We start from the raw sequence: 20095 nt of genomic DNA on the forward strand, positions 1-20095 counted from the left end.
CTCCATAGATGGCAGCCCACCAGGCTCCCCATCCATGGAATTCTCTAGGCAAGAATACTGGAGTAGGTTGCCATTTCCTTCTCCAATGCATGAAAGTGAAAAGTCAAAGTGAAGTCGCTCAGTCGTGTCCAACTGTTCGCAATCCCATGGACTGCAGCCTACCAGGCTCCTCTGTCCATGGGATTTTCCAGGCAAGAGTACTGGAAAATCTCATGGATGGAGGAGCCTGGTAGGCTGCTAGTTCTATTAAAATAGACAATGGTTCTGCCTACACTTCAAGATATTTAAAACAATTTTTATAATAATTTTCTATTAAACATATCACGGGTATTCCTTATAATCCACAGGCACAAGGCATAGTCGAATGAGCACATTACACACTAAAATTACAAATAAAAAATTTTAAAAAGGGGAGATACACAGGAGCACTATTATCTAAAGCAGACTTTTCTAAATTCCAACATAAGATATTCTCTAAATCTATAACTATTGTAAATACAGCTTTATTTGTTTTAAATTTTTTAAACTTACTGTAAGGAGATATTTTGACAAGAGCAGAATAGCATTTCAAGGAAGTGAAGGACTCTTCTCTTCTTCTGCCTATTTGGTACTAACATAGGTTAACTAAACAGTGGAAATCTGGGAAATTAATCTTACAGGGAAAGAGATATGCTTGTATTTCTCCAGATGTATCCAACGAACTCACATGGCTTCTTCTTAGGAAGATTTGACCCAATATATGGAATTTAGAAAGATGGTAATGATAACTCTGTATGCGAGACAGCAAAAGAGACACAGATGTGTAGAACAGTCCTTTGGACTCTGTGGGAGAGGGAGAGGGTGGGATGATTTGGGAGAATGGCACTGAAACTTGTATAATATCATATAAGAAAGGAATCACCAGTTCAGGTTTGATGCAGGATACTGGATGCTTGGGGCTGGTGCACTGGGATGACCCAGAGGGGAAGGAGGTGGGAGGGGGATTCAGGATTGGGAACACGTGTATACCTGTGGCAGATTCATGTTGATGTATGGCAAAACCAATACAATATTGTAAAGTAATTGCTGCTGCTAAGTCGCTTCAGTCGTGTCCAACTCTGTGTGACCCCAGAGATGGCAGCCCACCAGACTCCCCCGTCCCTGGGATTATCCAGGCAAGAACACTGGAGTGGGTTGCCATTTCCTTCTCCAATGCATGAAAGTGAAAAGTGAAAGTGAAGCCTCTTAGTCGTGTCCGACTCTTCGTGACCCCATGGACTGCAGCCTACCAGGCTCTTCCATCCATGAGATTGTCCAGGCAAAAGTACTGGAGTGGGGTGCCAGCACCTTCTCCAGTAAAGTAATTAGCCTCCAATTATAATAAACAAATTAAAATTTAAAAAAAAATAGAGATGAAACAACAAAACCCCCAGGAGGAAGAAATTCCAATACAGGCCATGGCGGCTCTAAAGATCTCCAGAAAGCACCGCCCTCGGTGGCATCAACTTTATAATCTCCTCTCTTGGGGACAACTAAAAACCCTTACTAATCAAGCTGAAAATCTGGTTCCTCAACAGGGAATGCCTCAGAGTCCTGAAAGCATTTTTGTTGCTATGCTTGCTTTGCTTGCTTTAGCTTCCCCCACTCAAGCTGAACTGACTAATCATACTTACTGGGATTACATACCCAACCCCCCTTTGTTACAGGTTGTAGAATGGACAGAAAAGGGACCGATCATATCAACCAATGATTCCATACATATGCCTTCTCCCTGGAGCATGAAAGGGCCCTCACACCCTGAGGAGGAGGGAAAACTAATTAATATTTCTCTAGGTTATGAAGTCTCTTCTCTCCCTTGTGCATGGGGCCGACAGAACTATGCATTAACGTTAGCTGACAAACTTGGGCTTTCATCCTGTCTCCAAAAGAGGACTTGCGGACATTGCTTGGATTATTTACTGCCCTTTCTTTTTACTGAAAATCATGTCAATACTACTGAAACTCTACAGAAAGGAAAGAACATTATGTGAATGATTTACTTATAATACCTTTAAATATATTCCTGTTTGTTGGGACAAATATCAAGCCAAATCAGGAAAATTAATGTTCATGGCTGATCACACCATTGTCGACTGGGGACCCCATGGTATGTGGTTGTCTAATTGCTCAGATAATATTAATAGTACTATGTGTTACTATACTACTGAAGTAGCATGGAAAGTTACTAATACTACGATGGAATATTACCATGACAAAGGATTTCTTGGCTGGCTTGACGATGGAATGGCACCCCCTCGCCCTTGAATCATCCTTGATAAACAGATTGGGCTTGAACAATGGGATCTGTGGAAACTTGCTGCAAGCACTGAAGAACTTCGAACTTGGACTGGACATTTCACAGGGACCAGTCATAGTCATAGTAACTATTTCTTTCGTTATAATGAATCATATTTCATTCAAGCTTGTGTACCCCTTCCTTTTGTTATAGCTATAGGAAACTTGCAATTCAATAAGACTTTAAGTTCTCTAACTTGAATAAATTGCAAATTATATACTTGTCTTAGCTCTTCTGTTTCATTAAGAAATGAATCCCTTTTGATTCTTCGATCTTGATGTAGTCTGTGGTTACTAATAAATCTCCAGCGGCCCTGGGAAGAAGGTCCCATGGCTAGACTTGTTTCCCAGTTACTTACTAAACTGCTCCAGTGATCTAAACAATTCATTGGACGGCTGATTCTTGGCATTTCCGATTAATAGCTATTTGCACCACTGTTGCCATCACTGGCGTTGCTTTACAAGCCTCAATTCAAATACATAATTTTATCCAAAATTTGACTAAAGATGCTCATACAATGTGGGCCACTCAGGCTCAGATAGATGAGGATATTCAAGATGAAATACAGGAGCTACAAACAGACAACAGATGGATTGGAGATCAAATAATAGATATACAAAAACAAGTGATACTAAATGTGATTGGAATTCTCAATTTTGTGTTACTCCTGTTCAATTCAATCATAGTGCCTACAACTGGGAACAAATCAAATTTCATTTACAAAACATACATGATGTTAGAAAGTATTCTAGTTTCATTCTTTTACAAGTGGTTGACCAGTTTTTCCAGCACCACTTGTTAAAGAGATTGTCTTTCTCCCATTGTATATTCTTGCCTCCTTTGTAGAAGATAAGGTGTCCATAGGTGTGTGGATTTATCTCTGGGCTTTCTATTTTGTTCCATTGATCTATATTTCTGTCTTTGTGCCAGTACCATACTGTCTTGATGACTGTGGCTTTGTAGTAGAGCCTGAAGTCAGGCAGCTTGATTCCTCCAGTTCCATTCTTCTTTCTCAAGATTGCTTTGGCTATTCGAGGTTTCTTGCATTTCCATACAAATTGTGAAATTATTTGTTCTAGCTCTGTGAAAAATACCACTGGTAGCTTGATAGGGATTGCATTGAATCTGTAGAGTGCTTTGGGTAGTATAATCATTTTCACTATATTGATTCTTCCGATCTACGAACATGGTATATTTCTCCATCTATTAGTGTCCTCTTAGATTTCTTTCACCAGTGTTTTATAGTTTTCTATATATAGGTCTTTAGTTTCTTTAGGTAGATATATTCCTAAGTATTTTATTCTTTTCGTTGCAATGGTGAATGGAATTGTTTTCTTAATTTCTTTTTCTACTTTCTCATTATTAGTGATTTCTGTGTGTTGATTTTATATCCTGCAACTTTACTATATTCATTGATTAGTTCTAGTAATTTTCTAGTGGAGTTTTGTAGAGGATCATGTCATCTGCAAACAGTAAGAGTTTTACTTCTTCTTTTCCAATCTGATTTCCTTTTATTTCTTTTTCTGCTCTGATTGCTGTGGCCAAAACATTCAGAACTGTGTTGAATAGTAGTGGTGAAAGTGGGCACCCTTGTCTTGTCCCTGATTTTAGGGGAAATGCTTTCAATTTTTCACCATTGAGGATAATGCTTGCTGTGGGTTCGTCATACATAGATTTTATTATGTTGAGGTATGTTCCTTCTATTCCTGCTTTCTGGAGAGTTTTTACATTAATGGATGTTGAATTTTGTCAAAGAATGAAACTAGGACACTTTCTAACACCATACAAAAAAAAATAAACTCAAAATGGATTAAAGACCTAAACGTAAGACCAGAAACTATAAAACTCCTAGAGGAGAACATAGGCAAAACACTCTCTGACATAAATCACAGCAGGATCCTCTATGATACACCTCCCAGAATACTGGAAATAAAAGCAAAATTAAGCCAATGGGATCTAATTAAAATTAAAAGCTTCTGCACAACAAAGGAAACTATAAGTAAGGTGAAAAGGCAGCCTTCGGAATGGGAGAAAATAATAGCAAATGAAGCAACTGACAAAACTAATCTCAAAAATATACAAGCAACTTATGCAGCTCAACTCCAGAAAAATAAACGACCCAATCAAAAAATGGGCCAAAGAACTAAAAAGACATTTCTTCAAAGAAGACATACAGATGGCTAACAAACACACGAAAAGATGCTCAACATCACTCATTTTCAGAGAAATGCAAATCAAGACCACAGTGAGGTACCATTTCACACCAGTCAGAATGGCTGTGATCCAAAAGTCTACAAACAATAAATGCTGGAGAGGGTGTGGAGAAAAGGGAATCCTCTTACACTGTTGGTGGGAATGTAAACTAGTCCAGCCACTATGGAGAACAGTGTGGAGATTCCTTAAAAAACTGGAAATAGAACTGCCTTATGACCCAGCAATCCCACTACTGGGCATACACAGCAAGGTAAACAGAATTGAAAGAGACACGTGTACCCCAATGTTCATTGCAGCACTGTTTATGATAGCCAGGACATGGAAGCAACCTAGATGTCCATCAGCAGACGAATGGATCAGAAAGCTGTGGTACATATACACAATGGAGTATTACTCAGCCATCAAAAAGAATACATTTGAATCACTCCTAATGAGGTGGATGAAACTGGAGCTGATTATACAGAGTGAAGTAAGCCAGAAAGAAAAACACCAATACAGTATACTAACACACATATAGGGAATTTAGATAGATGGTGATGATAATGCTGTATGCGAGACAGCAAAAGAGGCACAGATGTATAGAACAGTCTTTTGGACTCTGTCGGAGAGGGAGAGGGTGGGATGATTTGTGAGAATGGCATTGAAACATGTATACTATCATATAAGAAACGAATCACCAGTCTAGGTTTGATGCAGGATACAGGATGCTTGGGGCTGGTACACTGGTATGACCCAGAGAGATGATATGGGGAGGGAGGTGGGAGGGTGGTTCAGGATTGGGAACTCATATACACCCGTGGCGGATTCATGTCAATGTATGGCAAAACCAATACAGTATTGTAAAATAAAATAGCAATAATAATAATAATAATAATAAAATAAAATTAAAAACTAAAAATATTTAATAGAACAAAATATACATGATAATGCCTCTCTGAATGTACAATTATTACAAAAAGAAATCTTTGAAACCTTTTCTAAAAATCTGTCCTCTTCCACTAATTTGGAAACTTTAGCTGGACAACTAGCTGGGCTATACCCACGCAGATGGTTTCAAAGCATTACTCACAGCATCGGGTCTGGAACTCTAATTTTGATGATTGTCTTGACAATTATATTTGTCGTTTACCATTGCCTTCATGCAAAAATTGTTAAAACTAAACAAACTCAAAAGGTCCGAACCCTTTTTACAAATATTATAAATAAATAAGGGGGACTTGTCAGGGAATGTTTAACAGGAGGATTCCTACGTGCTGTTTCTCATAAATCCTCTGTTCCTTATCAGTTTCTGTTGTCAGAAACCAGTGGAATGGCAAGCCGCTCCCAGGACTGAGGTCATAGGATGAGACAGGCTTGAATCTCTTTCAGTAAACATTTTTCTTAAGACAAAACTTCTTAGTCTCGATCCTCTTTGTTGAGATATGGATTGTCTCCTGACCTTGTGACCATTATTAATCCCTTGTTCCCTTGGTAACAGTTGCTGTTCATTTGGTTTTCTGATCTTTATCATTGTCGAAAGAAATTTCTTGTACAACAGCCTATATATACTCACAGAAAGATCATTAAAGCACCTTTGCTTCATCAGAGCTCGGGTCCCCGTGTCTGTCTTTCTTTCTTTCTCTCTCTCTGTTCCTCTGGCTCTCTCTTTCACTTTCTTATTGTCAACTCCAGACCACTAGGTTCCAGTCCATTAAAGGACCCCAACACTGGTCTTTTGCAATAATTGAACTAAGAAAATGAGTGGGAGATGTCACACAAATCTTTGATAGTGACTCTAGTATCTGGAATTCTTCTAGAGAGGTGATACTATCATCATTGATTTAGCCTGTTGATAAAAAAGTGGTATGCCACTGTTTTCACTTAGTTTTTCCTATGACCCCTTAACCCATCAGGCAAATAACTCAACAGAAGGTTCTACAAGTTACCAAAGATATCCTCATGTACTCCTTCAGGAACTGAGTTGATTAATACAGAAAGAATTTGGGGACCCACTGAAATTAAAATAAGGTAAAAATATCAAGCCTCTTACCCTCAGGTACAGGCATGGAAATGCAACACTCAGATCTTTCTTCCAGAGAGAACTTGTTTATCTCTAAGTAAAGTTAGCTGACAGCTTCCAACTATTAGCACCTTCAGGATCTACTTCGATTTTTGAGCTGAGGTCCTCCTCTTCTGAGTAGCCACAAATAGTGACTGAGGATGGCAGAAATACTAGGGCCTGGCCATTTCTGCCTAATGGGGAACTCTTCTAATAGGAAATCTTTGCTCCTTATTTCCCCTTTATGTTGGCTAAGACTCCACTACACCTGAAAAAGGTTTGAGATTCTGTGCTTCATAGACAGCCAAGTACCACAGTTGTTAAGCTGTTAAATTGAATTCAGCTCTTTTGCAACCCCATGGATTAGCCTCCCAGGCTTCTCTGTCTATGGGATTTCCCAGGCAAGAATACAAAAATGGGTTGCAATTTCCTTCTCCAGGGGATCCTCCCGACCCAGGGATCAAACCTGTGTCTCCTGCAGTGGCGGGTGGATTCTTTACCACTGAGCCACCAGGGAAGAACTTCAAATACCATTAGATCGCTAAAAGTATGAGAATAAATAGAAAAGGAATCTTTATTATTATCCCTATCCAAAAGACCTTTTGCATTTTCAACTCCATTTCAAAATCTGCCTCCTAACCTATAGACCATCATGACACTTGGAATCTTCAGGAATTACAATAAGCTCAGGTTCAGTCAAAAATATGATAATTTTCCTTATTCAAGTATTCAGTTACATGGATGGATATACTGCCTCAGTTTCCTTTGTGAAAGGCTATAAATAAAATCAAAAATCATATTTGAGGTGTGGCTGTGACTGGCACATTAAGCGTGGGTGGCTGCGACTGGCACACTAAGTAAGGCCGAAAGGAGCTACCCCATGTCGGAGATCAGGGGCAGAAGCCGAAGGACCCCATGCCTGAAGGGTGGTGGCCAAGAGGAATTACCCCACGTTCAAGGTCAGGGGCAGCGGCCAAGAGGAGCTACCCTGCGTCCGAGGTCAGGGGCAGCTGGGAGGAGCCACCCCACATCTGAAGCCAGGGGTGGCGGCCGGGAGGAGTAACCCCACTTCCAAGGAGTGGTGGCTGTGTGGGCGCAGGAGGGCCTAGAGGAGCTATCCCACGTTGAAGGTCAGGAAGGGCGGTGACGAGGAGATACCCTTCATCCAAGGTAAGGAGCAGCAGCTGTGCTTTGCTGGAGCAGCTGTGAAGAGATACCCCACTCCCAAGGTAAGAGAAACCCAAGTAAGATGGTAGGTGTTGAAAGAGGGCATCAGAGGGCAGACACACTAAAACCATACTCACAGAAAACTAGACAATCTAATCACACTAGGATCACAGCCTTGTCTAACTCAATGGAACTAAGTCATGCCCACGGGGCAACCCAAGATGGGCGGGTCATGGTGGAGAGGTCTCACAGAATGTGGTCCACTGGAGAAGGGAATGGCAAACCACTTCAGTATTCTTGCCTTGAGAACCCCATGAACAGTATGAAAAGGCAAAATGATAGGATACTGAAAGAGGAACTCCCCAGGTCTGTAGGTGCACAACACGCTACTGGAGATCAGTGGAGAAATAACTCCAGAAAGAATGAAGGGATGGAGCCAAAGCAAAAACAATACCCAGCTGTGGATGTGACTGGTGATAGAAGCAAGGTCCAATGCTGTAAAGAGCAATATTGCATAGGAACGTGGAATGTCACGTCCATGAATCAAGGCAAATTGGAAGTGGTCAAACAAGAGATGGCAAGAGTGAACGTCAACATCCTAGGAATCAGCGAACTAAAGTGGACTGGAATGGGTGAATTTAACTCAGATGACCATTATATCTCCTACTGAGGGCAGGAATCCCTCAGAAGAAATGGAGTAGCCATCATGGTCAACAAAAGAGTCTGAAATGCAGTACTTGGATGCAATCTTAAAAATGACAGAATGATCTCTGTTTGTTTCCAAGGCAAACTATTCAATATCACAGTAATCCAAGTCTATGCCCCAACCCGTAATGATGAAGAAGCTGAAGTTGAACGGTTTTATGAAGACCGACAAGACCTTTTAGAACTAACACCCAAAAAAGATGTCCTTTTCATTCTAGGGGACTGGAATGCAAAAGTAGAAAGTCAAGAAACACCTGGAGTAACAGGGAAATTAGCCCTTGGAATGGGGAATGAAGCAGGCAAAGACTAATAGAGTTTTGCTGAGAAAATGCACTGGTCATAGCAAACACCCTCTTCCAACAACACAAGAGAAGACTCTACACATGGCCATCACCAGAGGGTCAACACCAAAATCAGATGGATTATATTCTTTGCAGCCAAAGATGGAGAAGCTCTATACAGACAACAAAAACGAGACCAGGAGCTGACTGTGGCTCAGATCATGAAATCCTTATTACCAAATTCAGACTTAAATTGAAGAAAGTAGGGAAAACAGCTAGACCATTCAGGTATAACCTAAATCAAATCCCTTATGATTATACAGTGGAAGTGAGAAATAGATTTATCTGATAGATAGAGTGCCTGATGAACTATGGAATGAGGTTCGTGACATTGTCCAGGAGACAGGGATCAAGACCATCCCCATGGAAAAGAAATGCAAAAAAAGCAAAATGGTTATCTGAGGAGGCCTTACAAATAGCTGTGGAAGAAGAGAAGTTAAAAGCCAAGGAGAAAAGGATAAGTATAAGCATCTGAATGCAGAGTTTCAAAGAATAGGAAGAAGAGATAAGAAAGACTTCTTCAGTGATCAATGCAAAGAAATAGAGGAAATCAACAGAATGGGAAAGACGAGATCTCTTCAAGAAAATTAGAGATATCAAGGGAATATTTCACACAAAGATAGGCTCGATAAAGGACAGAAATGGTCTGGACCTAACGGAAGCAGAAGATATTAAGAAGAAGTGGCAAGAATACACAGAAGAACTGTACAAAAAAGAACTACACGACCCGATAATCATGATGGTGCGATCACTCATCTAGAGCCAGACATCTTGGAAAGTGAAGTCAAGTGGACCTTAGAAAGCATCACTATGAACAAAGCTAATGGAGGTGATGGAATTCTTATTGAGCTATTTCAAATCCTGAAAGATGATGTTGTGAAAGTGCTGCACTCAATATGCCAGCAAATTTGGAAAACTCAGCAGTGGCCACAGGACTGGAAAATGTCAGTTCTCATTCCAATCCCAAAGAGGGGCAATGCCAAAGAATGCTCAACCTACTGCACAATTGTACTCATCTCACACGCTAGTAAAGTAATGCTCAAAATTCTCCAAGCCAGGCTTCATCAATACGTGCACCGTGCACTTCTAGATGTTCAAGCTGGTTTTAGAAAAGGCAGAGGAACCAGAGATCAAATTGCCAACATCTGGTGGAATATGGAAAAAGCTATAGATATCCAGAAAATCATCTATTTCTGCTTTATTGACTATGCCAAAGCCTTTGACTGTGTGGATCACAATAAACTGTGGAAAATTCTCAGAGAGATGGGAATACCAGACCACCTGACCTGCGTGTTGAGAAATCTGTATGCAGGTCAGGAAGCAACAGTTAGAACTGGACAAGGAAAAAGAGACTGGTTCCAAATAGGAAAATGAATACGTCAAGGCTGTATATTGTCACCCTGCTTATTTAACTTCTATGAAGAGTACATCATGAGAAACGCTGGACTAGAAGAAACACAAGCTGGAATCAAGATTGCCGGGAGAAATATCAATCACCTCAGATATGCAGATGACACCACCCTTATGGCAGAAAGTGAAGAGGAACTAAAAGTCTTCTTGATGAAAGTGAACCTGGAGAGTGAAAAAGTTGGCTTAAAGCTCAACATTCAGAAAACTAAGATCATGGCATCTGGTCCCATCACTTCATGGGAAATAGATGGGTAAACAGTGGAAACAGTGTCAGACTTTATGTTTTTGGGCTCCAAAATCCCTGCAGATGTTGACTGCAGCCATGAAATTAAAAGAGGCTTCCTCCTTGGAAGAAAAGTTATGACCAACCTAGACAGCATATTCAAAAGCAGAGTCATTACTTTGCCAACTAAGGTCCATCTAGTTAAGGCTATGGTTTTCCCAGTGGTCATGTATGGATGTGAGAGTTGGACTGTGAAGAAGGGTGAGTGCTGAAGAATTGATGCTTTTGAACTGTGGTGTTGGAGAAGCCTCTTGAGAGTCCCTTGGACTGCAAGGAGATCCAACCAGTCCATTCTGAAGGAGATCAGCCCTGGGATTTCTTTGGAAGGAATGATGCTAAAGCTGAATCTCCAGTACTTTGGCCACCTCGTGTGAAGTGTTGACTCATTGGAAAAGACTCTGATGCTGGGAGGGATTGGGAGCAGGAGGAGAAGGGGATGACAGAGAATGAGATGGCTGGATGGCATTCCTGACTCGATTGACGTGAGTCTGAGTGAACTCCGGGAGTTGGTGATGGACAGCAAGGCCTGGCGTGATGCGATTCATGGTGTCGCATAGAGTCATACATGACTGAGCGACTGAAATGAACTGAACTAAACTGAAGACGTCTTTAAATTTTTCTGGACTCCCTGTCGTTAAAATGTCTACAATTTGTTAAATTATCTTGTTCAGAATATAACAAATGAGGGAAGATATTCCGTTCTGTATGTTTGAGTCAGGCTGAGACTCTTTCATAGTCCCAGAACTTCTCTGATAAAAGTACAACCTTTGAGTCCTGAAGGTCAATTTAATATATGGGGCAATATAGTGCTTAAATCCAAAGAAGAATATATTTGACCGCTCTTCACCTCAGATTGCTGTCCCATCTTGTTGAAAATTAAGTTTTTATAACTGACAAATAGACTGAACCAACTCTGTTTCTCTTTTAGTTACTGTGATTTCTAGAGCATTTCTGAATAGCACAGCATATATAGGGAACGCCTTTTTACCTTAAAGGGGGTTAGCCTGGGAGCAAAAGTACAAGACAATCAGATACACAAATAAGATCCAGTACCACAAAAACCTTGCTTCTTATACCCAGAAGCTCCCAGGCCCATTTCCTATTATCAGCCATGACACCATATCTAATTTAACAGCTTCTTTAATCTCATGCTGCTTGGAATACCACTCATCAAAATATTTTTTTCACAGATTTGCCTCACTAATGTAAATGCTACAATTGTATTCTGTTTTTTAAAAATATATTTTCTCTTCAATTATGTAGAAAACAAAGAGTAGAGTTACAAACTATTGCTACAGTAATGTTAAGTTTTATAACTGTCCCTGCCAGAGAACGTTTAACAGGAGGATTCCTGTGTGCTGTTTTCTGTCTCTCATAAATCCTCTGTTCCTTATCACTTTCTGGTATCGGGAATGAGTGGAGCGGCACACTGCTCCCAGGACAGAGGTCATGGGATGAAATGCATGCATGGATTTCCTTCAGTAAACATTCTCCTTATGACAAAACTGCTTAGTCACGACCCTCTTTCTTGAGATATGGATTGTCTTCTGACCTTATGACCATTGCTAATTCCTTGTATCCTTGATAACGGTTGCTGTATGTTTGGTATTCTGATCTTTATCATTGTCGAAAGAAATTCCTTGTATAACAGCCTACATATACTCACCAAAAGATCATTAAAGCACCCTTGCTCCACTAGAGACTTGGGTCCCCATGCATGTCTTTCTCTCTCTCCCTCTGGCTAATTCTCTAGAGCATGGAAAGCCACTGAGCTCACTCTCCTGCCCAAGCTTTCAAGACCTCATCAAGAGGACGCCCTGTGCCTTCGTAAGCGGTGCAAGCCCTCTTCTAGGGTTTAATTGGTTCTCTGCATAAACTAGGGAATACTAACTTCTTTCTCTCTTTCCCTTTCTTCTCGTTGACTTGGGACCACCAGATTCCAATCCATTAAAGGACTGCAACAGGATTTCAATTGTATGCCTGCTGGCTTCCAAACCAGGACACCTAGAGGTATCCCCTGGGTGATAGTTACAAATCACTGAGCCTCCTACTGAGTGTGACAGACCTTTTATGGGGAGTCCTGTTGAGCCATACTGAGGCCAAGGGAGTATGCAAGGATGGTGTCTCTTGGCTTGCCTTCTTAGCTGCTAGATGTGTGGGAAGTGTGAAGCCTGTCCCCAAACGTGAAGCACCAGGCTAATTAAATTAGGCCTTTTTTTCACAAGAAGACTGACTTGTATTTCAGTCTGCTGTCTATGCAGTGCATTGGGTGGGGGCAGGGGGTGGCTTGCCAAAAATTGACTTTCACTGTTACAGTTCCATGGAGCCCTGGAATTCTAGCCCCTTGGCCACCAGTGCCAGGTAATCAAGGGGTGTCCTGTGTAGACTGCACACCCTAATTGTCTTTAGGTAGGCAGTTGGAGAGTGTTGGAGTAGGGCTTGTTCTCTTGTTTAAGGAAGGGAGCAGGAAAGTGACTTGAACATGTATGTCTGAGCTCAGCAGTACGACATGAGAGATGACTTATCCATCCATGAACATGCATCAGCTTTAGGCCTGCAGTGGGAGACTGCTGAGACTGCACCTGCTACCAACCTCAGTCACAGGAAAGGGCAGTGCTGAGTTGGTTTTAGGCTGGGAAACAGATACGACAGCTTATACTTGTCAGTCCCAGCCAGGGACTGAGGGAGTGCTGAATTTGCTGGAGCTCTTCAGCTTCAGCACTGCAGTAGGATGGTACCACAATTGCTTGCCTCCATGTCCAAGCCCTCCAGCTCATGCTTTTAGGTCCACAAATGACTCTTCTTCACACAAAGTCTCAGCACTTTCCAAATTGCTGTTATTTCACTGGGTCTTGGGGTGAATGACCACACATCCTTTAAGAAGGGAATATCAATTTCCTATAGCACTTTGGGACCCTTGAATGTAAGCCCTATTAGTTTTTTAAGCAAGACTTTTGTGAAGGTCCTCTCTCTGATATAGATTTCAGGGGCTGGGGTTCCTGATGTGGAGCATCCACCCTTGCTTCTCCTGAAGAAACACCCATCTGGTGTGATCAGATTGCATTGATTTGCATTTATCGAATATTGAGCAATGTTCAACATCTTTTCTTGTGTTTATTAGCCATCGGTATGTCTTCTTCAGAAAAATGTCTGTTTCAGTCTTCTGCTGACTTTATATAGAGTTGTTTGTTTTTCTGGTATTAACTTGCATGAGCTATTTGTATATTTTGGAAATTAATCCTCCGTCGGTTGTTTCATTCACTATTATTTTCTCCCATTCTGAGTGCTGTCTTTTCACCTTGTTTATAGTTTCCTTTGTTGTGCAAAATCTTTTAATTAGGTCCCACTTGATTATTTTTGTTTTTATTTCCGTTACTCTAGGAGGTTGGGTCTAGGAGCAAGATCTAGAGGATCTTGCTGCAATTTATGTCAAAGAGTGTTCTTCCTATGTTTTCCTCTAAGGCTTTTAGAGTTTCTGGTCTTACATTTAGGTCTTTAATCCGTTTGGAGTTTGCATTTGTGTATGATGTTAGGAAGTGTTCTAGATTCATTGTTTTACAAGTAGCTATCCAGTTTTCCCTGCACGACTTATTGATGAGACTGTCTTTGCCCCATTGTATATTCTTGCCCCATGTCAAAAATAAGATGCCCATAGGTGTGTTGGTTTATCTCTGGGCCTTGTATCTTGTTCCATTGGTTTATATTTCTGTTTTTGTGCCCATAACATATTGTCCTGATGACTGTAACTTTGTGGTATAGCCTGAAGTCAGGAAGGTTTAGGTTGATACCTTTGGCTGCATTCTTCTTTCTCAAGATTGCTTTGGCTATTCAGAGTCTTTTGTGTTTCCATACAAATTGTGAAATTTTTTGTTCTAGTTCACTGAAAGATGCTATTGGTAATTTCATAGTGATTGCATTGAATCTGTAGATTGCATTTGTTAATATAGAAATTTTCACAATATTGATTCTTCCAGCCAAGGAATATGGAACAGCTCTCCATCTACGTATGTCATCTTTGATTTTTTTTTTTTTTTAGTGTCTTATAGTTTTCTGTGTAGAGGTCTTTTGTCTCTTTAGGTAGGTTTATTCCTAGGTATTTTATTCTTTTTCTGTTTTTTACAGATAAAAACTGAACATAATTTATTGTTAAAATATCACACATTTAGGTAATAAGGCACAAGTAGTGAACTGGAGGAACACATTACTATTGCTTTCTGGCTCATTTAAGTGTATATTTGCAGGTTCACTCTTCCATGACTTTCTCAGATCCCTCCTTGTACTATTTTTTTTCTTGCAATGGTAGATGGGGTTGATTACTTAATTTCTCTTTCTGAGTTTTCATTGTTAGTATATAAGAATGCAACTGATTTCTGTGTATTGATTTTGTATTCTGTGACTTTGCTAAATTCACTGATTAGCTCTAGTAATTTTCTGATAGTATCTTTAGGGTTTTGTATGTATAGTATTATGTTGTCTGCAAACAGTGAGAGTTTTGCTTTTTGTTTTTCAATCTGGATTCTTTCTATTTTTCTTCTCTGATTGCCATAGCCAGAACTTCCAAAACTATATTGAATAATAGTATAGAGAGTGGACACCCTTGTCTTGTTCCTGGTGTTAGAGGGAATGCTGTCAGTTTTTCACCATTGAGGATGATGTTTGAAGTGGATTTATCATATATGGCCTTTATTATGTTGAGGTAGACTCCTTCTATTGCTCAGTCATGTCTGAGTCTTTGTGACCTCATGGACTGTAGCCTGCCAGGCTTCTATGTCCATGGGATTCTCCAGACAAGAATACTGGAGTGGCTTGCCATTCCTTTCTCCAGAGGATCTTCACAACCCAAGGATCAAATCCTGGTCTCCTGCATCGTAGGCAGATTCTTTGCCTTTGGGGCTACAGGGAAGTCTATCATATATGACCTTTACTATGTTGAGGTAGATTCCTTTTATGCCCATTGTTTGAAGAAATTTTATCATAAATGGGTGCTGAATTTTTCTTTATTTTTTTATTGAAGGATAATTGCTTTACAGAATTTTGTTGTTTGCTGCCAAACCTCAACATGAATCAGCCATAGGTATATATATATCCCCTCCCTTTTGAAACTCCCTCCTATCTCCCTCTGCATCCTATCCCTCTAGGTTGATAAAGAGCCCCTGTTTGAGTTTCATGAGCCATACAGAAAATGGTGCTGAATTTTGTCAAAAGCTTTTTCTGCATCTATTGAGTTTATCATATGGGCCTTTCTCTTTCAATTTTTAAATATTGTGTATAGTATTGATTGTTTTGCACATACTGAAAAATCTTTGCATCCCTGGGAAAAACCTGACTTGATTATGGTGTATGATCTTTTTAATGTGCTGTTGAATTCTGTTTGCTAGAGTTTTGTTGAGCATTTTTGAATCTATGTTCATCAGTGATATTGGCCTATGATTTTCTTTTTTTGATGTCCTTATCTGCTTTTGGTATCGGTGGACCTGCAGAATGAGTTCAGAAGTGTTCCTTCTTCTGCAGTGTTTTGGAAGAGTTTCAGAAATATACACATTAGCTCTTCACTAAATGTCTCATAGAATTCACCTGTGAAGCTATCTGGCCCTGGGCTTTAGTATTTTGAAAAATTTTTGATCACAGTTTCAATTTCAGTACTTATGATGGTCTTGTTCATAATTTTTATTTCTTCCTGGTTCAGTCTTGGAAGGTTGAAATTTTCTAAGAATCTGTCCATTTCTTCTAGGTTATCCACTTTATTAGCATATAGTTTCTTTACTAGTCTCTTATGATCCTTTGTATTTCTGCATTATCTGTTGTAACCACTCCTTTTTCACTTCTAATTTTGTTGATGATTCTTCTCCCTTGTTTTCTTGGTGAGTCTGGCTAATGTTTTGTGAATTTTGTTTATCTTCTCAAAGAACCAGCTTTTAGTTTTGTTAATGTTTATTCATTGTTTCCTTCATTTCTTTTTCATTTATTTCTGCTTTGGTCTTTATGATTTCTTTCCTTCTGTTAACTTTGGGATTTTTGTTCCTTTTTTTCCAGTTGTTTTAGGTGTAAAGTTAGGTTGTTTATTTGATATTTTCCTTTTTTCTTGAGGTAGGATAATATTGCTATAAACTTCCCTCTTAGAGCTGCTTTTGCTGCATCTCCTAGGGTTTGTATCAAAATGTTTTCATTGTCATTTGTTTATTTAAAATTTTATTTCCCTTTTTATTTCTTCAGTAACCTGTTTGTTATTTAGAAATGCATTGTTTAATCTCCCCGTGTTTTTAAATTTTTTACCTTTTTTCCAACCTGTAATTGATATCTCCTCTCATAGTGTTGAGGGCAAAAAAGATACTATTTAAATTTTCTTAAATTTGCTGAGGCTTGATTTGTGGTCCAAGATGTGGCCTAACCTGGGGAATGTTCCATGTACACTTGAGAAGAAAGTGTGTTCTTCTGCATTTGGATGGAATGTTTCAAAGATATGGATTACATACATCTGAGCAGATACATCTGATCTAATTTGATCATATAAAGTTTGTGTTTCCTTATTAATTTTCTTTTTAAAAAAACTTATATATGTACTTCATTTTAAAAATTTATTGGTTTACATTAATTGGAGGCTAAGTATGTTACAATATTGTGATGGTGGTTTTTGCCATGTATCAACATGAATCAGCCACAGGTGCACATGTGTCCTCCTATTCTGAACCTCCCTCCCAATTCCTTCCCCACACCATCACTCTGAGTTGTCCCAGAGCACAAGCTTTGATGCCCTGCTTCATGCATTGAACTTTCACTGGTCATCTGTTTTGCCTTGCTTTCTCCCACATAGTCCATAAGTTTGTTTTTTATAACTCTGTCTCTTTTGCTGTCTTGCATATAGGGTCATCATTACCATCTTTCTAAATTCCATGTATATGCATTAATATACTGTATTGGTGTTTCTCTTTCTGACCTAATTCACTCTGTATAATAGGCTCCATCCAGTTTCATCCACCTCATCACAACTGACTCAAATGTGTTCTTTCGTATAGCTGAGTAATATTCCATTGTGTTTATGTACCACAACTTCCTTATCCATTTGTCTGCTGATTGACATCTAGGTTGCTTCCATGTCCTAGATATTGTAAACAGTGCTGCAATGAACATCGGGGTACATGTGTCTCTTTCAATTCTGGTTTCCTTGGTGTGTATGCCCAGCAGTGGGATTGTTGGGTCATATGGCAGTTCTATTTCCAGATTTTTTAAGGAATCTCCACACTGTTCCCCATAGTGGCTGTATCAGTTTGCAATCCCACCAACAGTGTAAGAGGGTTCCCTTTTTTCCACACCCTCTCCAGCATTTATTGTTTGTAGACATTGATAACAGCCATTCTGACAGACATGAGTGAGATGGTACTTCATTGTGATTTTGATTTACGTTTCACCGATAATGAGTGATGTTGAGCATCTTTTCATGTGTTTGTTAGCCATCTGTATGTCTTCTTTGGAGAAATGTCTGTTTAGTTCTTTGGCCCAGTTTTTGATTATGTCATTTATTTTTCTAGTATTGAGCTGCATGAGCTGCTTGTATATTTTGGGTATTAATTCTTTGTCACTTGCTTCATTTGCTGTTATTTTCTCCTTTTCACTTTGCTTATAGTTTTCTTCATTGTGCAAAAGCTTTTAAGTTAATTAGGAGCCATTTGTTTACTTTTGTTTTTATCTCCATTACTCTGGGAGGTGGGTCATAGAGGATCTTGCTGTGATTTATATCAGAAAGTGTTCTGCCTATGTTTTCCACTAATGGTTTTATAGTTTCTGGTCTTACATTTAGATCTTTAATCCATTTTGAGGTTTTTTTTTTTTTTTGTGTGTGTGTGTGTGTGTGTGTGTGTGTGTGTGTATAGTGTTTGAAAGTGTTCTAGTTTCATTCTTTTACAAGTGGTTGACCAGTTTTCCCAGTACCACTTGTTAAAGAGATTGTCTCTTCTCCATTGTATATTCTTGCTTCCTTTCTCACAGATAAGGTGTCCATAGCTGCCTGGGTTTATCTCGGGGCTTTCTATTTTGTTCCATTGATCTATATGTCTGTCTTTGTGCCAGTACCCATGCAAATTGTGAAATTAGTTGTTCTAGTTCTGTGAAAAATACTATTGGTAGCTTGATAGGGATTGCATTGAATCTATAGATTGCTTTGCTTAGTATACTCATTTTCATTATCTTGATTCCTCCAGTCCATGAACATGGTATATTTTTTCTATTTGTTAATCTTTGATTTATTTAATCAGTGTTTTATAGTTTTCTATATATAGGTCTTTTATTTCTTTAGGTAAATTTATTCTTAAGTATTTTATTCTTTACATTGCCATGGTGAATGGAATTGTTTTCTTAATTTCTCTTTTTGTTTTCTCATTGTTAGTGCATAGGAATGCAAGGGATTTCTGTGTATTAATTTTATATCCTGCAACTTTACTATATTCATTGATTAGCTCTAGCAATTTTCTGGTGGTGTCATTAGGATTTTCTATGTAGAGAATTATGTCATCTGCAAACAGTGAGAGTTTTACTTCTTCTCTTCCAATCTGGATACATTTTATTTCTTTTTGTTCTCTGATTTCTGTGGTTAGGACTTCCAAAACTATGTTGAATAGTAGTGGTGAGAGTTGGGCACCCTTGTCTTGTTCCTGGTTTTAAAAGAAATGCTTTCTGGATCATCCCTGTGCACCAGCCCCAAGCATCCTGTATCTTTTATCGAACATAGACTGGCGCTTCTTTTCTTACATGACAGTATACATGTTTCAATGCCATTCTCCCAAATCATCCCACCCTCTCCCTCTCCCTCACAGTCCAAAAGTCCGTTCTATACATCTGTGTCTCGCATACAGGGTCATCATTACCATCTTTCTAAATTCCATATATATGTGTCAGTATGCTGTATTGGTGTTTTTCTTTCTGGCTTGCTTCACTCTATATAATCGGCTCCAGTTTCATCCATCTCATTAGAACGAATTCAAATGTATTCTTTTTAATTACTGAGTAATACTCCATTGTGTATATGTACCACAGCTTTCTTATCCATTCATCTGCTGATATGGGGTGGGAGGTGGGAGGGGGATTCAGGATTGGGAGCTCGTATACACCCATGGTGGATTCATGTCAATGTATGGCAAAACCAATACAGTATTGTAAAATAAAAAAGGAAAACTAAAATTAAAAAAGTAAAAAATAAAAAAAGAAATGCTTTCAAGTTTTTGCCATTGAGATAATATTTGCTGTGGGTTTGTTGTATATGACTTTTTTATGTTGAGGTATGTTCCTTCTGTGCCTGCTTTTGGGAGAGTTTTGATCAGATGTCTGTTGAATTTTGTCAAAGATTTTTTTCTGCATCTATTGAGATAATCATATGGTTTTTATCTTTCAATTTGTTGATGTGATATGTCCCATTGATTTATTTGCGAATATTGAAGAATCCTTGCATCTCTGGATAAAGCCCACTTAGTCATGATGTATGGTCTTTTTAATATGTTGTTGGATTCTGTTTGCTAGAATTTTGTTGAAGTTTTTTGCATCTATGTTCATCAGTGATATTAGCCCGTTTTCTTTTTTTTGTGGCATTTTTTTCTGGTTTTGGTATTAAGGTGATGGTGGCCTCATAGAATGAG

Source organism: Capricornis sumatraensis, chromosome X, assembly GCF_032405125.1.
Source record: "Capricornis sumatraensis isolate serow.1 chromosome X, serow.2, whole genome shotgun sequence".
NCBI lineage: Eukaryota > Metazoa > Chordata > Mammalia > Artiodactyla > Bovidae > Capricornis > Capricornis sumatraensis.